The 18,164-nt window shown below is 37.7% G+C and overlaps 1 long non-coding RNA gene across 1 annotated transcript in view; it reads right to left on the reverse strand.

Moving 5' to 3' along the window:
* LOC128082595 (uncharacterized) overlaps positions 1-18,164 on the reverse strand; it is a 173,767-nt gene that overhangs the window by 60,253 nt on the left and 95,350 nt on the right. The gene's annotated exons all lie outside the window — the stretch shown is intronic.

The following is an 18,164-nucleotide window of genomic DNA, read 5'->3' on the forward strand; positions in this document are numbered from 1 at the left end:
ATGACATCAAAACATTCAGGTGTGGATATGACTTGATGTTGTAAGTCTCACCAAAAAGCAATGATACCTCAGTATTCTAGGCTTTCATCTCTGTGCCTTTTGAAAATGCACCGCCTTTCTGTAAGGATATGGCATAAAACTTGCAGTGGATTTATCTCACAAAGGGTCAGGTCCTGAATGAGAAGTTTCAGTAAATGCGTGTCCACAGTGTTATCAGAAATTGTTGGTAGTGCCCAATTTTGTTGTGTTTGCATTCAGTAGAAGGCCTGCCATTGACTTCTTCAGGGCTAGCAGCTCCACCTCCAGCCAAAAAAAAAACAAAAAAACAAAAAAACAAAAAAACAAAAAAAACCAGCAACAATGAAAAACAGAGGAAGGTCAAATAAAAAGGTTTGAAAGCCCTAGGACCATAGGCACTGCAGTCTGGACTCCACGAATTTGAATAATTTCAATAACCCAAAACAAACCTACTCTGCAGCACCATCTAGTGATGCTACATCGGTTTCACAGTGAATCAGGACTGCACAACAAATCTTCACGCTAATGCAACCTCTGCACATGAATGCATTGTAAGCAGCTCACACCAGTCACCTGAGAAGCAGTTTAGCCAACAGGTTTAGCTGTGTGTGAAACAAATACCTCCAGAACAATGAAAAAGAAGTTTGGCCGAAGAACTTTCTTCTAGGGTTTGCCAAAGATAGTGTCAATAATGAGCTGAAAACTGGAACTTGGAATTCATGTATGTAAGATGTGGATTGGCCAAGCCAAGAGTAAACTGTTTTGTCACATTTAATTCAAATTTAGGACACATATTTGAGAAGAGTTGTCATATAAAAGGTTTCAAATTCTAAGTAACTTGCACTGACTGTATCAGCAACTCTGAGAACACAGATCTCACTCCTGAGACCTTCACAACTTTCTCCCGCATGGGGGGCTCAGAAACTGATTTTAACTTGAGTTCTATGTGAGAAAAGTGGCAGACATAATAGAATTCTCCTAATTTTCATCATTAACTGCTGCTGTTGCAGGAACTGTGTTGAGAAATAACAGGATTAAATGAATTTTCTTCAAGATGAGCAAGAGTGGATATCACCGCCTGTCGGCTGACCAACTGAGATGTAAGGTATGGACCTCAAAAACAGGCACACTGCACATAGACTGGGAACCACCAGGAACCAGTGAATTCTGGCAGCACAGAACCATTCTTTGTAAGCTGTGATTCATGATCTGAAGAATTAAATTCCCTTCTGTTACTACTAGATATTTTTAATCCAATACCTCTGTTTAACTTCTGTCATGCTATGCTGATTCTAGTTACTGAGACATCAAAAAAAGATTGTGAAAATGAGGAAAGTCTCAAACTACACAGTTCTGATGTAGTCTTAACCTTCCAGTAAAATCTGGAGATTCAAAAGCAGTTATCACATCACCCAGAAATATCTTTGATTGGACCAAGCTCTGACAGCACCAATGTCCCCTCTTACCTTACTTGAAACTACTGAGTTTGACACAGCAGTACTAGAGCTCCCTTTATTCCTGAGCTTAATGTTGCATCAAATAATCTCTATCATTAACTTAGTGGGGACAGTGTTTCCAGAAATAAACTTTACTCGTGCATTTAAATAATCTCCACTAAAAAAATGCTAAAAATTGTTGTCATTTCTTTACCTTAAAGTGAAAGGAAAATTCAAATATCCTTTCCTCTTCTACCACCTGAGTTAGAGCAATTAGAAACAATTCTCACAGTCATAGCCACAGATTATCCCAATTTGGAAGGGACACACAAATGCCATCAAGTCCAATCCCTGGCTCCACACACAACAACAAGAGGTAGTGCTTTCTTAATGCTGCGTACTCTTCCTGTGCAATTAAAAGAGATCCAAAACCTAGGTGGGATGAGGCTTTATATAGGCACAATAGTATTAAGACATACTTAAATTCCCCACCACCTCTCTCACGGTTTCTTATGAAGCCTTCAGGAGGCCACCCACTGCAGGTCTTCCAGATTTACAAAGTCAGCAGTGACTTCACCATCTATACCTGCACTTCTATTCCAGGAACAAATTCTTTCTCCTCCTCTCTCCCTTACCCTCCTCAAAATTATCTGAAATTATGTTTAGAATACACTGGAGTGGAAAAAATAATAATATCCCTATTAAAACTTAACTTTCTAGAGCTGTGCTAGGAGAAGTGACTGCTGAGACAGCAACAGAGTCCAAAAAGCTCTGTTTTGTGAATATAGCTAGAATCAAAGTAGAACTCAGTATGTAATTCTAACTCTCCTACTCACAAGACCTGCTGCAGAAACTAAGCATAAAGAAAATAACTCAAACTCACCAGAAAAAGCCATATTACACTCCTGTTCTTTCCCCTTTTATCCTTCGTGTATGTCCTAATGCATTTTAAAAAACCTGGATAGAAAGAACTGATCTCAGGTTTAAAACAGTTTGCAGGCAGAATGAGATAAACTTAATTACATTTAAATTCCTTATACAAGGGCTGAGACAACTAGAAATGCTGACCGCACACTATGCAGCCACACTAATGGGCTCTGTTAATTTTCATCCCAAGTGAAAAATAACAAACATAGAATGATGTCTATTCAAAGTACTTTTTAATTATGTACTGCCATATTGTATCCTACCATAGATTAGAGAAACAGCGGCCAAGTGCCACTAAATTAGATGTTTTAGTGTAAACACAGAACTGTAGCAACATAATCACTAATTAAGCCTCAGGAATCATTAAAAAATAAAGAAATAAGAGCAAATTAGCTACAGAGAAAAGGCTCTCCCCCTCTCTTACACAAACTCTGTCCTTCTGCACAAGAGTGGCAAAACCAGCAGTAGTGAACTAAAACAGATACATCTGCTTCACAGCACTGAAAGTGTAAGAACCACCTTTTGTGCCTTACAGTGAGCTCAGAGAACTGAACAGACGGGCAGGAAAGCAAAGGGCAAATCTGGTCAGTGTTGGTTGATAACATGAGTGAGTAATACTGGCATTCATGAAATATATACCAACATATCATCTATTTATTCAAATCCTTCGTATGACAACCACACAAAATAAGTCATCATGAAAACCTTGTGTGTTTTAATTCATTTCATAGTGTAACTCATCCAATGCAGCTTGTACCAGTGCTAAAACATGACCATGCACAAATCTGTAAGATTTAAAGAACACAGCTCAAAAAATGCAAATTCTACAAACAATTCCATGGCATAGACCTTTTCTCAGCTCTACAAGACACGTTCTGCCTCCACCTCCTTCATCTCAATCAGGGCTGTAGGTTAATGCTACATAGGAGCAATATATTGATATTATTGATATATTTTGATTATATTGATATATTATCATATTATTATTGATATATCAATAATATTAATATTCTATTTATGTATAGAGCACAGGAAATGAAAAGCCTTTTCTGACTCCAGCTTTCAGAAGCTGCTGGTTCCTACCTGCTGCAGAGCTCTTTGGTAAAGCAGGCTCTACAAGAGGTATGTGTCCTATGAAAAAAGAAAACTATGCCCCAAGTAGTTGTTTTGCAAGCAGGTTTTGTGGCTAGAACTAGTTTTCCATCACTGAAGCTCTTTCTCATTCAAATGGCCCACATATAAGTAACTGCCCTTGGTGACAAGCTTGAACTTTGCTTATTCTGAGAGTTTTTCTGGCATTCCCAGAAGAGAGCTGCCCCAGCAGTTACTCTGAGGTGTGGGGATGGTGGCAGTTCTCCACACACTGAGCACACTATGCCTAATTCCTCGTGCCACAGACACATGCAGTCACCAGAGGCCATCATCTCAATATGAGGGCTAAGGAACTTAAACCCACTCCAGTGCTTGTTCTCTCACCCTGTTGCCAGTAAAAATGATAATAATTCTATCAAGTTCAGCCATGGGCAGAAAGCGATTCAAAAAGAGGATACAACAGCTTATTTAAGCAAAGGCACTTTTCCTCTCCATTAGGTTTCCCACAGTGTACAAGTAGAATAGAGGAAAGGATGGCAGGGAAGTGGAAAAAAAAAAAAAAAAAGACTGAAGAACAGCCACAATGTTCCTTTTCTCCAGAGAAAAGCATGCTGAATAATGAATTTAGCAGGGAGTTGACACCACCTAAATGCTCAATTGAGATCTGAACATCATCTATAATGAAAAAAATGATGAGAACGAACTTTTACATTCTCCTATAAGAGAACTTTGAAGCAACGCATAAACAAAGTATGGCAACAAAAAGGCAATGTATTTGTAAATATTCATAACATTTTCCATTCCACTTCATTTTCATCCTAAAATTGCTCAAGGCTCAATTCATTTTTAGAAGACAGTTACATTAAAATGAAAAGAAATAAGGGTACAAAGGTCAATCTCACCATGCAAAATCCTTCTTAATTATGAATTTCCGATACGATGATTCTTTTTATGAAGAAGGCAATGCCAACATTAATTAGAATCCATACACTTTAATCCATGACAAGAAAGTAATTCATTGTACAGGTGCCTTTGGGATTGCCACTATCTCTAGAATTATTTCTTTACTTAAAACGAGGCAGATATTTCCATATCATTTTATCTGCAAACGATGGCAGGAAACACAGGCCATCATAATGAATTAGCATTTCATTGTAGGCATAAGCTTGCTGTATAACTATGCACAAAAACCTGTTCAAATTCCTGTTCCAGTACAAGTACTCAAACCAGCATATTGCTACGGCTGTATCAAGTGCACAGCATATGACGTACTTCGTAGGTATTATTATGATCTTAGTAATTTTAACAGAGATTTATTTGAATCACTACTTTATCTTTCATAACTTGCATGCCAAGTATTTTCTCTTGATAGTGCTATTCCACTGAACATAATCACTATGTTGAATACAATGGGATTGTAATCCACGTTATAAATGAGAAATATTTATCTTCTCTTGCCTTCAGGAAAGAAGAATGCTAGCGGTATTCAGTAATTCCATTTAGTATTTAGGGGTTTATTTCACACTGAGAAATGCACTATTGTACTACATCAGACAGCCACCTGGGGGAAAGAGGGGAACTTAAGGAAAATTACCATTTCACACATTTGAACTACTTTTGCTTTGAAAATGATTCTGGAAATTTCAGTTTGCAAGGCAGAAACAGATATGACAAGAAGTACACAGCTCCCCTCCATGTGACCAGACAGGCTTTCTGAATGGAAGAATCATGGGTTTCTCCACAGGTTTCTGTGTAAAGCCCTCTATCCCTGGTCTGAGGATGCCAGTGGACCCAGACACGAGCACAACTTGGCTCAGAGTCAGTACAGACTGGCTATGTACAAGCGGAGCTCTTCAAGTGTTCCTCCTCAGCACAGTCTACACATTGGTTGTTTTGCAAGCAACTTCTCATATTTGGACTTACGCTACGAAAATGAGATGTCAGAATTTTAATGCCCCATACATTCACTGAAAGTAACTCTGACATTTCCAAAGTTCTGCAATTCGATGCGTTGGTTAACTCTGTTCATTGCCATAACACAGAACACAGCTGCAGTGTGAACAACACAGGCACACAAAATCACCTCCAGAGCAGACAGCTGATGGAAGGACTCAGTAGGAATTTCCTGGCAGTTACAACCTTCCCCTTGGAAGAACAGATGAACAGCTCTGAACATGTAATAAAAATAAGTAACTTGCATATAGGTACCAGAAGTAATTTTATATACCAGCTGCCATTTTAGAGGTCTTGGTTGTACCCAAAGAAGCAACGCTTTACAGGAGTCGTATTCTCTAAGGCAGCTCAGCTGATGTGAAAGCAGAGCGTGAAGTTCTGATATCAGATGCTGCAGTTTGAAGACCTTTGTCTTAGTAGCCCAGCAGGCATTACAATCAAGTCATTTCCCACTCTTCAGACCACCACCATATGGTGCTTTAGCTCAAGTGTATACATGTTTACTGCAGTGAACTTGATTTACCTATGCTCATTAATAAACAGGAAAATGAACCAGACCTATTGGCTTAAACATCCCAGTTCACTCAAATTTTCACTACTGGAAAGGGGAAAAAATAAGGGAAAGAAACAAGAAAGGTCTAACAAAAGCACTTGCTGAAGGGAAAAAAAAAAAATTAAAAAAACATTTTTGTCAAACATTTCATTTGTGTGCTCTGAGGCTTGAAGAAGAGAACGTTAATCCAACGTTAGGTTGAAAGATCACATGCTTGCTGTAAATACACAAGCCCATACAACGTTTTCAATTTCAGTACAGTTAAGCTCTGTGAGAAAACTGTTTAACAGGCAGCTCAGCTATTCACCTCAGCAATGACAATCCCAACGGCCATTAGAGGCAGGAGAATATCTGATACCGTCATCCTATCTAAACAATGCAGCTTGAAAGAATTAAATTGCTTGGTGCGTTTCGAGTCTGCAGCAATGAAAACAGGAGCATACCAAGGAACACAAGGGACATTGTTTACATTGTTTACGCTGCTTTTTAGACATTAATACACTTTTTGATATGCATGTTTCTGAATTATTCCATTAGAAACACACAAAGATGAAAAGTGCTGACAATCTCCAAGACATTTCAAAGCCATATTCTTTTTTTTTTTTTTTTTTAATAACCCCAAAGTACCAAACATTTACAGCGAAGAATACAAATTAAGTGACGGATGCATCAATAATATCATTGTAACACATTTCTAATAGAATTTAGATACCTTGTAAAGATTTGGGGGGGACAGGGGTCGGTGCTGTTAGTTGAATGGTGGGGGTTTTTCTGATTTTTTCTATCTTGGTCTTCTACAAGTATTTGTCTCTTTACACTCTCTTGCCTGGATGAATGCCTGTACATGGATGAATGTTATTTCAGATCAAATGACAACAATACTAACTTCACCAGCTCCTAAAGAAGCCCAGGTCCAAAACAATATGGGTTGGTGTTCACTGTCTCACTCACAAATAAAAAGCCTTTACATGGAAATCTACGGATTCAAGTATTTCATACTTCTCTTAACCAGATTTACTCAGCTACCTGGGGAAGTTACTCGGTCCACGCTATTGAAGCCACATGAAGAGGTAAATATGAACACACGCAGTCCCCCCATGGAATCATGCTCTTTGGAGAAAGGTATGACTCAGGACTTTGTCTACGTATGGGAGTTTGAGTCGTGAAATTCAGAATTCCCTTATATTTTTTCCTTTGGAGAAGGAAAGGGGGCAGGATTGGGAATTTGCAAGTGACCTCTGTATAATTTTTGTCTTTCTAAAGAGGGATTTTTATTTTGATATATTACATACTTTTTCAGTTTGCCCTCTATTGATATTTATTCTCAGTACCTTATTAGAAACTAGTTTAGATCCTAGATCCTAGTTGAGTTTAATATGAAATGCAGAAGTTATAACACATTTGTTTTCAATTCAGTGTTCTTTTGTTGTCTTTGTTTTCTTGTTGTGTTTTACTACAACTCAGAATTTCAATGATTATTCAATTTTGTACCAATACAAAAAGGCATGTCTTGCTTTTTTTTTTCCCCCTCTAAGATGTGGACAGAGTAATGTTCTTTCCAAAGAGAAAGAAGTACCAACATCCTCAGCAGAAACTTATCACCATTCTATCAGTTTCTTAGGACAACAATTCTACAGAAACAAAAGAAAGCAAAGAAAGTGCTTTGGAAGTGTGGCTCACATCTGTTATTCAGGAATTCATTTTCTGCCTAACCATCAGAGAGGATGGGCATATTCAAAGGATGAGAGAGAAATCTGCACTTAGCTGCTGCAGTGACATGGCATAAAAGCCATTCCAGGAGCTTTTCTGCTAGGGGCAGTGGAGGAATCTGGACCCACACTATTTAAATGCATATATTTCACCACCAGCTGGTGTCACCATCTACCTTAAATTTATACCAGGTTATTTCACATTTATCTTGATATTCAGCAAGTCATGGGAGAAAAAAATGTTGATGTTTAGAAATAAGCAGCACTGACACTGCATTCTCTCTTCAGTTCTTTGACAGGTCCTGTTTTCATTTTAGTTAATTAAATTAATTAAATCTGTTTTTGCTATCTCTGTACATAGTTATTTGTGAGGGTTTTTTTGTTTGTTTGTTTTTTTGTGAACTGTTGGTTCCAGCAGCAACCCCTGGGGTGTGGAAAAAAAAAAAAAAAAAAAAAGGATTTATTCTTAGGTGGAAAAAAAAAAATTAATTCACTTTGGACATAGAAGTATCTGTTGCTCATAGTTAGAGACCACACTTTATTTCATGACAGGTTCACTATGTGTTCTGACCATTGCTACCTTATTTTTATGCAAGAGGTATATTGAGAGCAAGTTTGTTTGTTTCTCACCCACTTCCCCAAAACCTTCAAGTGAGCATGACAAGGTAAATGTCCTCCTAGGACATCTAAAGAAATGGCTGAGCCACTTTTTGAGCCATTTTTGAGAACTCAGGAGAAATGCCCAAAGGTTACACCTAAAGAATGGCATGCACAGTGTGGAGGAATAACTGAATAATTACAGGGCAAAACTAGAACAAATAATAACATGATGAGTTTCACATCACACAGTAACAAAGCCAAAGAATAGCAAGCAAGATTTATCACAAAGACTTATCAAGTTAATCTAATCTCCTTCTATAGACAAGTAACAGGCTTTATAAAAAAAAAAAAAAAAAAAAAAAGCAATAAGGATTTATCTACATCCTGAAAAAAGAAGCATTAAGCCATATTGTAAATATGGCATCAGAATGCCTTCAAAAGAAATACAATATAAAAGTCTATGTACATGACCAGTGCTTTAGTGAAGATACCAGCAATTTCCTCCTGAAGAGAAAGTTTGCACTGAAGGGGATACTGCAGCAGTAAAGTCAATGAGTCAGTCCAGTTAAATGCCTTAATGACATGCTCAGGAATATTTTGATTACTGAATTTGCAAACTTAACAAAAGTGAGCAAGGAAATGTAGCGAGAGCTGGTCAGAATTCAGTGGTCTTAAATGGGAGATGTTCTCCAATAAAAGGTGATCAAAAGGTGCACACCTAAAGGCGTTAGTCTTTTCAGACTGTTCAAATTGCCAGCATAAGGGTTAAAAATTCAACTAAGCTCCTTTGGCACTCCACTGCCTTCAAAGCAGTCTGGAATTCCTTCCCAATACACCAAAGTTTCACTTAGCTGCTGGTGTGGGGTTGCCTCCACTCCGCTGCCTCCTCTCGCCCCTTTCCTTAAAGGCATTCCTTCCTGGAGTTATTTCATCACTCTGAAGAACCAGGCAATCTAATCAGGAAATTTATCTCATCACCCAAATGAAAACACATTTCACAAATGAAGAATGTTATCCTTGGTCACCACTTACCTGGAATTTCCAGAGTTTTCTTATTGGCCACAGCTGTAAATGGCCATTGTGAAAATTAAAGCACTCTGAATATTGGAGTAATCTCAGTGACCTCTCACATATCCTCAAAGGAGGATAAAAAAAAGAAAAGAATCCTATGAGAGTCTAAGAGTTGCACCATTAGAATTTTCTGCTTTGGAATTTAGGTTCATGTAAGTCTGTCTAGTCTTTGAAGAATTCCCTCCTTTAATTAAAAATAAAACAATAAATTAATCTCTCAATGGAGAGAAAATTTCTTAAATGTTCCATGCCAGCACAAACTGTCAAATAGAGATATCAATAACAGACTTGTCTCACAGGGCAATTATGTGCATTTCCTTAGAAAGAAGATTTAATGCACATGGAGATTATAGCAAAAAATAATATGCTGTCATTCAAACTAACGATTTTGAAATAAAGATTATGCTTACTAATCAAGAAAAACAATCACAACAAATTATGTATAAAAGCAGATATTTTTCCCATTAGATCACTTTGCAAAATTTTGCAGTTTTTTCTTTCTTTTTTTTTTTTAATCCAGAAACCAAAAATTGGCAGCTAGCTAGAAGCTCTGAGCTGAGAAAAGCGCTGTATTTAAGCCCAAGTGCTCCTATATTGACATAATCTCTCATTGTACTATGATCCTAAGAGTCCATCTTCACTACACAAATGAGCAAGTACGTCAAACTGAGGCAATTAATTTTCCCCTAAAAATTCTCTAAGACTCTTATTTAAACCTTTAACAATGGAAGGAAAATGCCTACTCTCAATTATGAATTGGCAACAATCTTGACAGAGCCAACAGAAGACATTATGAGCCCCAAGTAAAAGAAATATGTAAGTTCTGTTGCAACTTAAGGTAGTCAGTAATGCTGGGCAGTTTTTCTGCCCAGTTATCATCTCCCTGCTATCCCTGCTGTTTGGCTGGAGAAGTAGCAAGTTCAACAGCAACTGAACTGGGTAAAAGGTAATTCAGTGTTGCTGAAAACAGACCAAGTTCACTTAGCACTAATTCTAATAGGCAAAATAATGGTAGGAGAATAAAAGAGATGTCCGATCTGAAGATAAAAATAAAATGCTACATGGGAAGGCAAAGGGGAAACAGAGGAGAGAGGAGAGGTCAGTAGTTAAGTGATACTTCACTTTTACGTATAAAACCTTGTAAAGGTTGTTTTAATTCTTTTTTCTTTTAAATAGCTTAGTGCTTGCCTTTCCTCAATCGTGTGTGTGGCATAGCTGCTGTTTACAGACTATTATTGTTATTGCAAATTATGGGCATGGTAAGTGCCACGTGCTACTTCCATAATCCAGAAGACTTAACTCACTTAGGAGATATCTTTCCTATCACTCAGGTCCAGCATTTATTTCCCTTTTACTCCTCAACATAGTCCAGATTTTCTCAGTGCTCTTTAAATATCATGCACTGTGTGGATTATGCTGGGCTCTGCTTCTCTATTCCTTCTATTTAACATTCTCTCTGACTTTAATGTCCATGTACCATGAAATGTCTGAACGGTGCAAAAAATTGATTGTTTATTCTAACCAAATATTTTATCTAGATAATTTACAGATATCAATCAACTTCCTATATTGCTGACAGTTAACAACACCAAGTCACAGTCTAATCTCTGAGCTACTAGAAGGACTTTGCTGTGCTTAGCAACTTCAAGATCACAGAAGATCTCCTTTTTTAGCTCACACTGCACATTGATTTAGATGCACAAATCAGTGCATCAAACTGAAAGTTTTTGGAGGCAGCTTCATTGTGTCAAGATGTCAGAAATATCACAGAGAAGAGACCACATGTAAGGACAGAAACTTGCTCCCTGAGAGATTAAAGTTCTCGACGCTTCAATTTTGATGACCATGAGATGATGTGAGTAACCAAGTTAATGTCACTTCTGGTTCGATTATATTTTTGTATTCATAAGATCTAAAAAGATACATATCTGACCTTTTCCTAAAAGCACATTCTGTTAATAATTCTAATTACAAAAAATAAAATCTAATCCTAGACAATTCATAGCATAACATATTTTCAGGAAAACGCCAGATCTAACCAGAAGGAAAAAAACAAAACTAGATTTTTAGGCTTAAGTTTAATCAAAATGTTTTTTTATAACATTTCCTCAGATGCTTGATAATTTATCTTGTCTACTTCAGTGGAAGAGAGCTTCTCTGGAAACTTTTAGAAGAAACACACTAAATTTGTTTTATGTTTTTAAAAGAAAACCAAAAGATAACACAATGTCTGTATTTTTAATTTCTCGTATTTTCATGCAAATGTTTCATCCCCTTGAGATCCACAAAGGAGAACCACAGCAGCACAAATGAGACTTGGAAGCCTTACCTCAATGGAATTTTGTATGGTTTCAAATGTACAGTTGGTAGAGATTATTAGAAGCACACAGCCCTGCACTGACTCTAAAGGTTCAAAATATGCACACAACGATGAGCCAGTTCCTGGTACTGATACAACGAGAGTGAGAGACAATACTGCACCAGTATTCAGGAGACTTGAACTTTATTTCCAACTCCGTCTCTACTCTGCCAGGAAACAGGAACACAGAGAAAATGCTCATAAAGGGAGTGACATGGACCCTAACTTACCATGCAACCTTTAACTCTTCATCATGCTTTTCTCAATCTTCAAAGCTCTCCCAGGCAATACATTTACAGGCTGTTTTGTGCTTGAGATAAATTCAAGTAAGGCTGGATGTGACCATGCGGCGACCTGAATTAGAACAGCAGTGCTTCTTTTCACAGTGTCAGTATTCTCCTCAGTGCACACTACTGATTTTTCCTCTCAGCAGTCTACAATTACTTTCTAACCTCACAGATTTACAGTAAATACTAATAGGAAAACGATCATATTATACTGAAAAGAATTGGCTAAATACTTCATAGTTTTAAGTCAGCTGCATTGTCTTTTTAAGATACTGATAAATTTAATTGCTATCAATATAAGTGTCATGATAAAGTCACAGTCTAGTGCATTAGAAAGCACTTCCTAGCCTGCTAGGGACAAAAGTGATTAAAATCAAGTTAGCAAGATGAATAATGACAGTGTCATTTCAGCTGATGCACTAGACACAACCTTTCTGTCTGTATATAAAGTCTTAAAGAGCCCTCATCAGCACCAGTGTGATTCACTTTATAGCCACTGATGACTAACGGGAACTCCAACATCGGATTTGTGATTCTATTTTTGTCAAAATAAAACGATGTCAGATATCCAAAATATACATCAGGAGCATTAGACCTTTATAGCAATGATTTGTGGATTTGCAGCGCTTACTGAAAGTGCTATACTGACAGCTGCAAAACAAACTTTGCTCCTAATTTTTGTGACTCTTTTTTTGCCTTCATTCCAATATATCTCAATCCATGGCGCAGACAAATTGGTCAGAACTCACGCAGATAAACTACAGGCAAAGGAGCAGCAAGAAAATTGTTGCCATTCATATTTGCTCACAAATCTGCTACATCTACTATTGACAACTCCAGCCTGCAAATGGGAAAAGCACCTTAGACTCCCCTTCCACCTCCCCAGTAACATCCTGGGAAGTCGTGATACCTGCTGTCTGCCCAAGTAGGGTCAGGCTGCTCACCACACATCTGGCAGCTACCTCCATGCCTTCTATGCTCCCAATCATCAAAGAAGCAAAATGGACCCCAACTCATCATGCTACCTTTTCTCTTCAGTTAGTTGCCCGGTGAGCCTCAATCCATTACCACTGTCTTTATTGCAATATTTACCCATTTTTTCAAATAGTGCTCAAATTATTTACTATCCAGCCCACATAAATAGAAAACTATGAGGGCCACTCCAAAGGTAATGCCTCCTGTTTTATTATGTCGACTCACAATACCAAAGTAGATGTTGGTGGTCTGGTAGTAGAGGTTGAACCTTCCCACCAACATTCCATCGCATTTTCTTGCTGTGAGACAGTAGGCAGCAGAGGGGCAGACTGATAAAATGGTTAGTGCTGCTGAAGAAAAGGCATGTCACCAAGTTCCTCCATGTGGAAAAAATTGCACCCATTAACATTCGTCAATGTTTGCTGAACGTTAATGGAAACAAAATAGTGGACATGAGCACAGTGAGGCAGTGCAGCATGCAGTCTCCCATGCATTGCAGGTGAAAATGCATAGCTAATGGTAGTGACTACGTTGAGAAATACTGTTCTGTAGGCAAGAATTTGCTCTATCAAGTACTATTAGTGTATTCTTCGTATTTGCTGTCGTTTTCACGGAAATAAATAAGAGGCACTACTTTCAGAGTGACCTTCATACTAGCCACCCATCTTACTCCCTTACGCTTTCCCAATTGGCTCATAGTTAAATGACACCACAAGACAAAAGCAGTTGTGTTTTGGAACGTTAGGTGGATTTAAGCTGTTCTATCCAATCCAGTTGAAAGTTTTCACGAAAAGAATGTTTAGCATCAATTAGAGAGATATAAATTGACATCTCCCTGCCAATTAAATCTTTGAAACCCTTGCACAATTTAAACCAAATTTTACTGGTTAAGATTTTTACAGGTTATACCACAAATCATAAGATACGGCTTATAACACAGAGAACTTTGTCCTCCCCATGCTTGCCAGACTGTTAACTGCTAAACCATATCTAGCCCATTCTAAAAGCATAATATTTCTTCCAGGACATTTAGCAATTGAGCTGGATAGGTTAATGCAGCACTGACTTATGTTCAAAGGTAGCAGCAAGGTGGGGAGGACTCCATATTGGTGTAAAGACAGGTCCAAAATTGGAATTGTGGCAATGACAATGGTGGCACATTACCACTAAGTGCTAGATGCTACCCTGTAATCACATGAGAACCAAAAAAACTAGATAGATTCTCCATTGCTTTGTGCTTAGTCTACTTAACTAGTACTGATAAAACACTACCAATCTAAGCTTAGTATCATACCATATTATATTTCCTCTGGTTTAAACAGCTATGCAAAGACTGCAATAATGATGGCCACAGCATACATTTTAGTAATCCCTATTACTGCACCACCAACAATAATCAACTGTTAAGATCAAATATATTCACTGCTTTCTGAAGCTGAGACTTGTGAAGTATTGATCACTTTCACTGCCTACTGTACATTTAAATAACGTATCCTATACTCAGGCCTCAGAGTAGAGGGCAGATCCCTCTTGCTACTTCATCATCTCTACAGCTATAGATTTTGCCATTATTGTATTTTGCTATGTGTAACACTGGACTAAGATCGTATTTTTGATCTATTGCAGCAGACAAGCAATTTATTCTGCTGCTAACTTTTTATAGTTGTTTAGGTGAGAGTAATATATAGAAGAAGATACTTGCCTAAGTCACTAATATTTTCCAGTAAGTGGTATATATTTTTCTTTAAAGAACAAAGATATTTGACAGTTTGAACAAAAGTAATCAGTGAAAACTGCAGAAAATGGCAGCATCCTGCCACCATCTCCTAAAGGTGCTCAGTTCAGTTTTATACACCCACATTTCCTCAGGCAACCATCCTTTCTCTCAGAAATGAATTAGTTCTGTTAACACAATGACTGAATAAGTTACTCAAGCACACAAGGTTGGACTAAAGTCATTTTGGAAGTAAGTTTAAAACCAGGGCTGGTGTCATAGTGTGTCAGGTTTCCCTGCTTTGCATCATGTGGAAAAAATTTTGACTGAACATCTTTGTTTCTATTTCTTCATTTACAGAATAGGAATCCACTGTGATCAGCTGCAATACCAGATCTCTTGACAAATGGAAATACTGAATTAAAAGTCCCTGCATGTAATCACAACGTATAGTCCGTGCTTTAAAACTGCTTTTCAAAAGATACTTTTCTGAAAGAAAAGTGCTGCTTTTCAACATCACTGCTTGTCACATTGCTCACTAGCACACAAATTACAAAAAAAAAAAAAAAACCACAAAACAAAAATCTTCTACAACAAAAATATTTCTGTCTGTGTGAAGCTCACCTGTAGTTACCATCTTGGGAGACCACACCTTTCCCTCAAGCAGAAACAATCTCTCTTCCTCCTGAAGTTACGTGGTACTGCACCAGCAGTAAGTGTTCCATTCCTCTGGCTACTCACAATAAATATGGGGAAGACTGAGCAAGTGTGCCCTACCAATGACAACAGAAAGGGTTCAGGGAGTCCCCTAACAGAAGCAAGAAAATCAATAGTCCCTAGCAGGTTCAGAATAAGCTTCTCTTTATGAAGAGAACATCACAATCCCCAGAAATACACATCAACCTTCTGCACACACAGAATTTGACCTTAGGACGTGGTCAACTAACAACCCCTAAAAGTACTCACAACATCTCCTCAGCACCTCCCAGCACACCTTGCTCATTCCTTCCCTTCAAAAGCTTCATGCCCCACAGGTGCTGCCTGTCAGTCTGTGCCCACTGGGGAGCTGAGTCCTGCTGCTCCTCCAAGCAGCCAGGCTGTGGTTGCAGCCCTTATGGGAACATTGTACATTGAAGCACAGAGACAGAGGGAGCCTGCTTCAGTGTGCCATCTCTTTCTCCCAGATCCCACTGGAAATACAGGCAACTCCTCCCCTGGGGACCAGTAGGTACAATGTGTCTCCTGCACATCTCAGTCTTTGAACTATTGTGCTGAAGCAGTGCAGCTTGAAAACAGAAACTCATTTCAATCATGGTCATTTTTAATCCTCTATTAGTTGGTTGTTCTTTTTTTTAATATTCTGACCAGCTGCCTTGGCTGTAGTTCTCATAGCAGATAGAACCACTCTAAAAGAGCTCTAAGAGGTAACCCTACATTCTTCCCATTTCTGAAAGTGACACCACTAGAAAATTGCCCCTTTCCTTTAACCTTTTTCTGTATTTCTTGGACAGGCATGCAGAAACAGAAATACTTCACCACAGACATAAATCAAACTTTCCTTGCTATAATTCTAAATTACACAGTGAATTATTGCATTTATTATCTATGAATAAGATGCTTCCACTAAGAAGATCAAATCCCTAACTCAGCTTTTACTGAGAAAATGCACCTCACACACATTTTGCCCCACTGCCTCCTTTTCCAAGACTCATCTCTCAGAATCTGATCTGCAAAGATTGACATATGAAAAATTAACCACATTCAGAGCTGAGCAGAACTGAAGCCCAGAAGTATGCATCCTTCATCCACTGCTTCAAGAATCCACTGTGAAATTTCTCAGGGATTTGGTGACAAAACGCGCCTAAATTTCTTTGAGAACATCTATTTAGAGCACTCTAACTCCCTCAATTCACTAGAAATTTTCTTCTTGCTTTGTTGTTTGGTTGGGTTTTTTGCTTTGTTTTGGTTTGGTTTTTTTGGTTGGTTGGTTGTTTTTTTTTTTTTGTATCAGTAAGCAAAATGTGTTTTACTTTCTGTGGGAAGGCACACAGAGAATTGTCACAGTTTTTTTAATTCTAAATGCATGTATGATGTATGTATGTATGATGGTTCAGTGTCTATATTGACAGCAGTGTTAATTCTTACTCTTTGAAGAATATGGCCTTGACATAATGCTGCTGAAATTGTTAATTTAAATTTCATAATAATATTTAAAGGTCAGACAGATGATGTAAAACTCTACTCTGTAGCAAACAGTACCAGAAAACAAGAATGGAGTCCATAGAACTACATCTCAAAACCAAGCTCGTAATTCTTTCTGACCTACGTTGACACAATTTCTAGTTCATCTGATACAGAATCCAGCTTCTGCAGAATTACTCACAGAGCAGCCCTGGTTTACAGCGTCTTTTGGTTTGTATTTATTTTCAAGAGTCACTCAGCTGTGCCACATTGGATGTCAGAAATAAGGGCTTTTTTTTTTTTTTTTCAGAAGTAATGAAAAATCTTTGCTGGAAATCTGATGATCCTGATTACACTTATAAGGCCAAATATTCATGCATACAAATTAAATAGTGCAAGAGTTTATCAGCATTAAAAGTGCAGGCTTAAAACGTCTAACAGATTTCAACACTCAGTTATTGAAGATTATTGACAATATCAATTATCTTCCTCTGGAAAACAAGGAGTTTTGCTTACGTGGACAAACCTGTAAAACTGAGTTGTTTGTTTTTTTTTCATTTCCATTGCCTGCTGCCCAAACAGTTCTTCAAGGTTCATGCATGGCTCACATATGTAATGAAGAAATGTGATATCTTTCTAAAGAAAGGTTATAATTTGGCTCTCCCAGCACTGAAACAAAGAAATTAGTAGTTGTTGGATTAAGAATCACAGCAGCAAAAGCTATTTCTCTTTCATGATGTGTTAGTTCTGACATTAAGAAATCATAATTAGAAAATTTCTATTTATGTGCAACCAGAACGAATTGTTTTAGAACCTCCTTGTCTCCAAGACAACTTAATTTATATTTTAATTTGCTCAAAGTAATTGATTATCATGGAGCAAATGCATTGTACTGAAAACTCTATTAAATCACTGACTTAATGGGAGCAGAATGAATATTTTTTTCTCTTTTTGGATAAAGTTTTACCTTCCTAAGCATTTTAAAACTAATGTAACAGTCTCTAAATATTTAATGGTCTATCTTAAACACTGTTTGGGATTCATGTCCCTTTAGACTCCAGCACAGTACTTTATACCATACAAAGCAATTTACCCAGAGTAATAAGTTCTGTAGTAGCTTCATGAAGGCACTATCGAATTGCTGCTGCTGCAGGCAAGCATTTGATTCAATATAAAGTACAGTGGGAAAGGGGCTGGCATACTGTTGTTCATCCTATTTACCTTCTAACTAGGAAAGACAGGAATGTTATTTAACTAATGGGTGATAGTAGATGCATAGAACCCAATCC

The sequence above is a fragment of the Tympanuchus pallidicinctus genome, unplaced genomic scaffold, assembly GCF_026119805.1.
Source record: "Tympanuchus pallidicinctus isolate F22 unplaced genomic scaffold, pur_lepc_1.0 scaffold22, whole genome shotgun sequence".
NCBI lineage: Eukaryota > Metazoa > Chordata > Aves > Galliformes > Phasianidae > Tympanuchus > Tympanuchus pallidicinctus.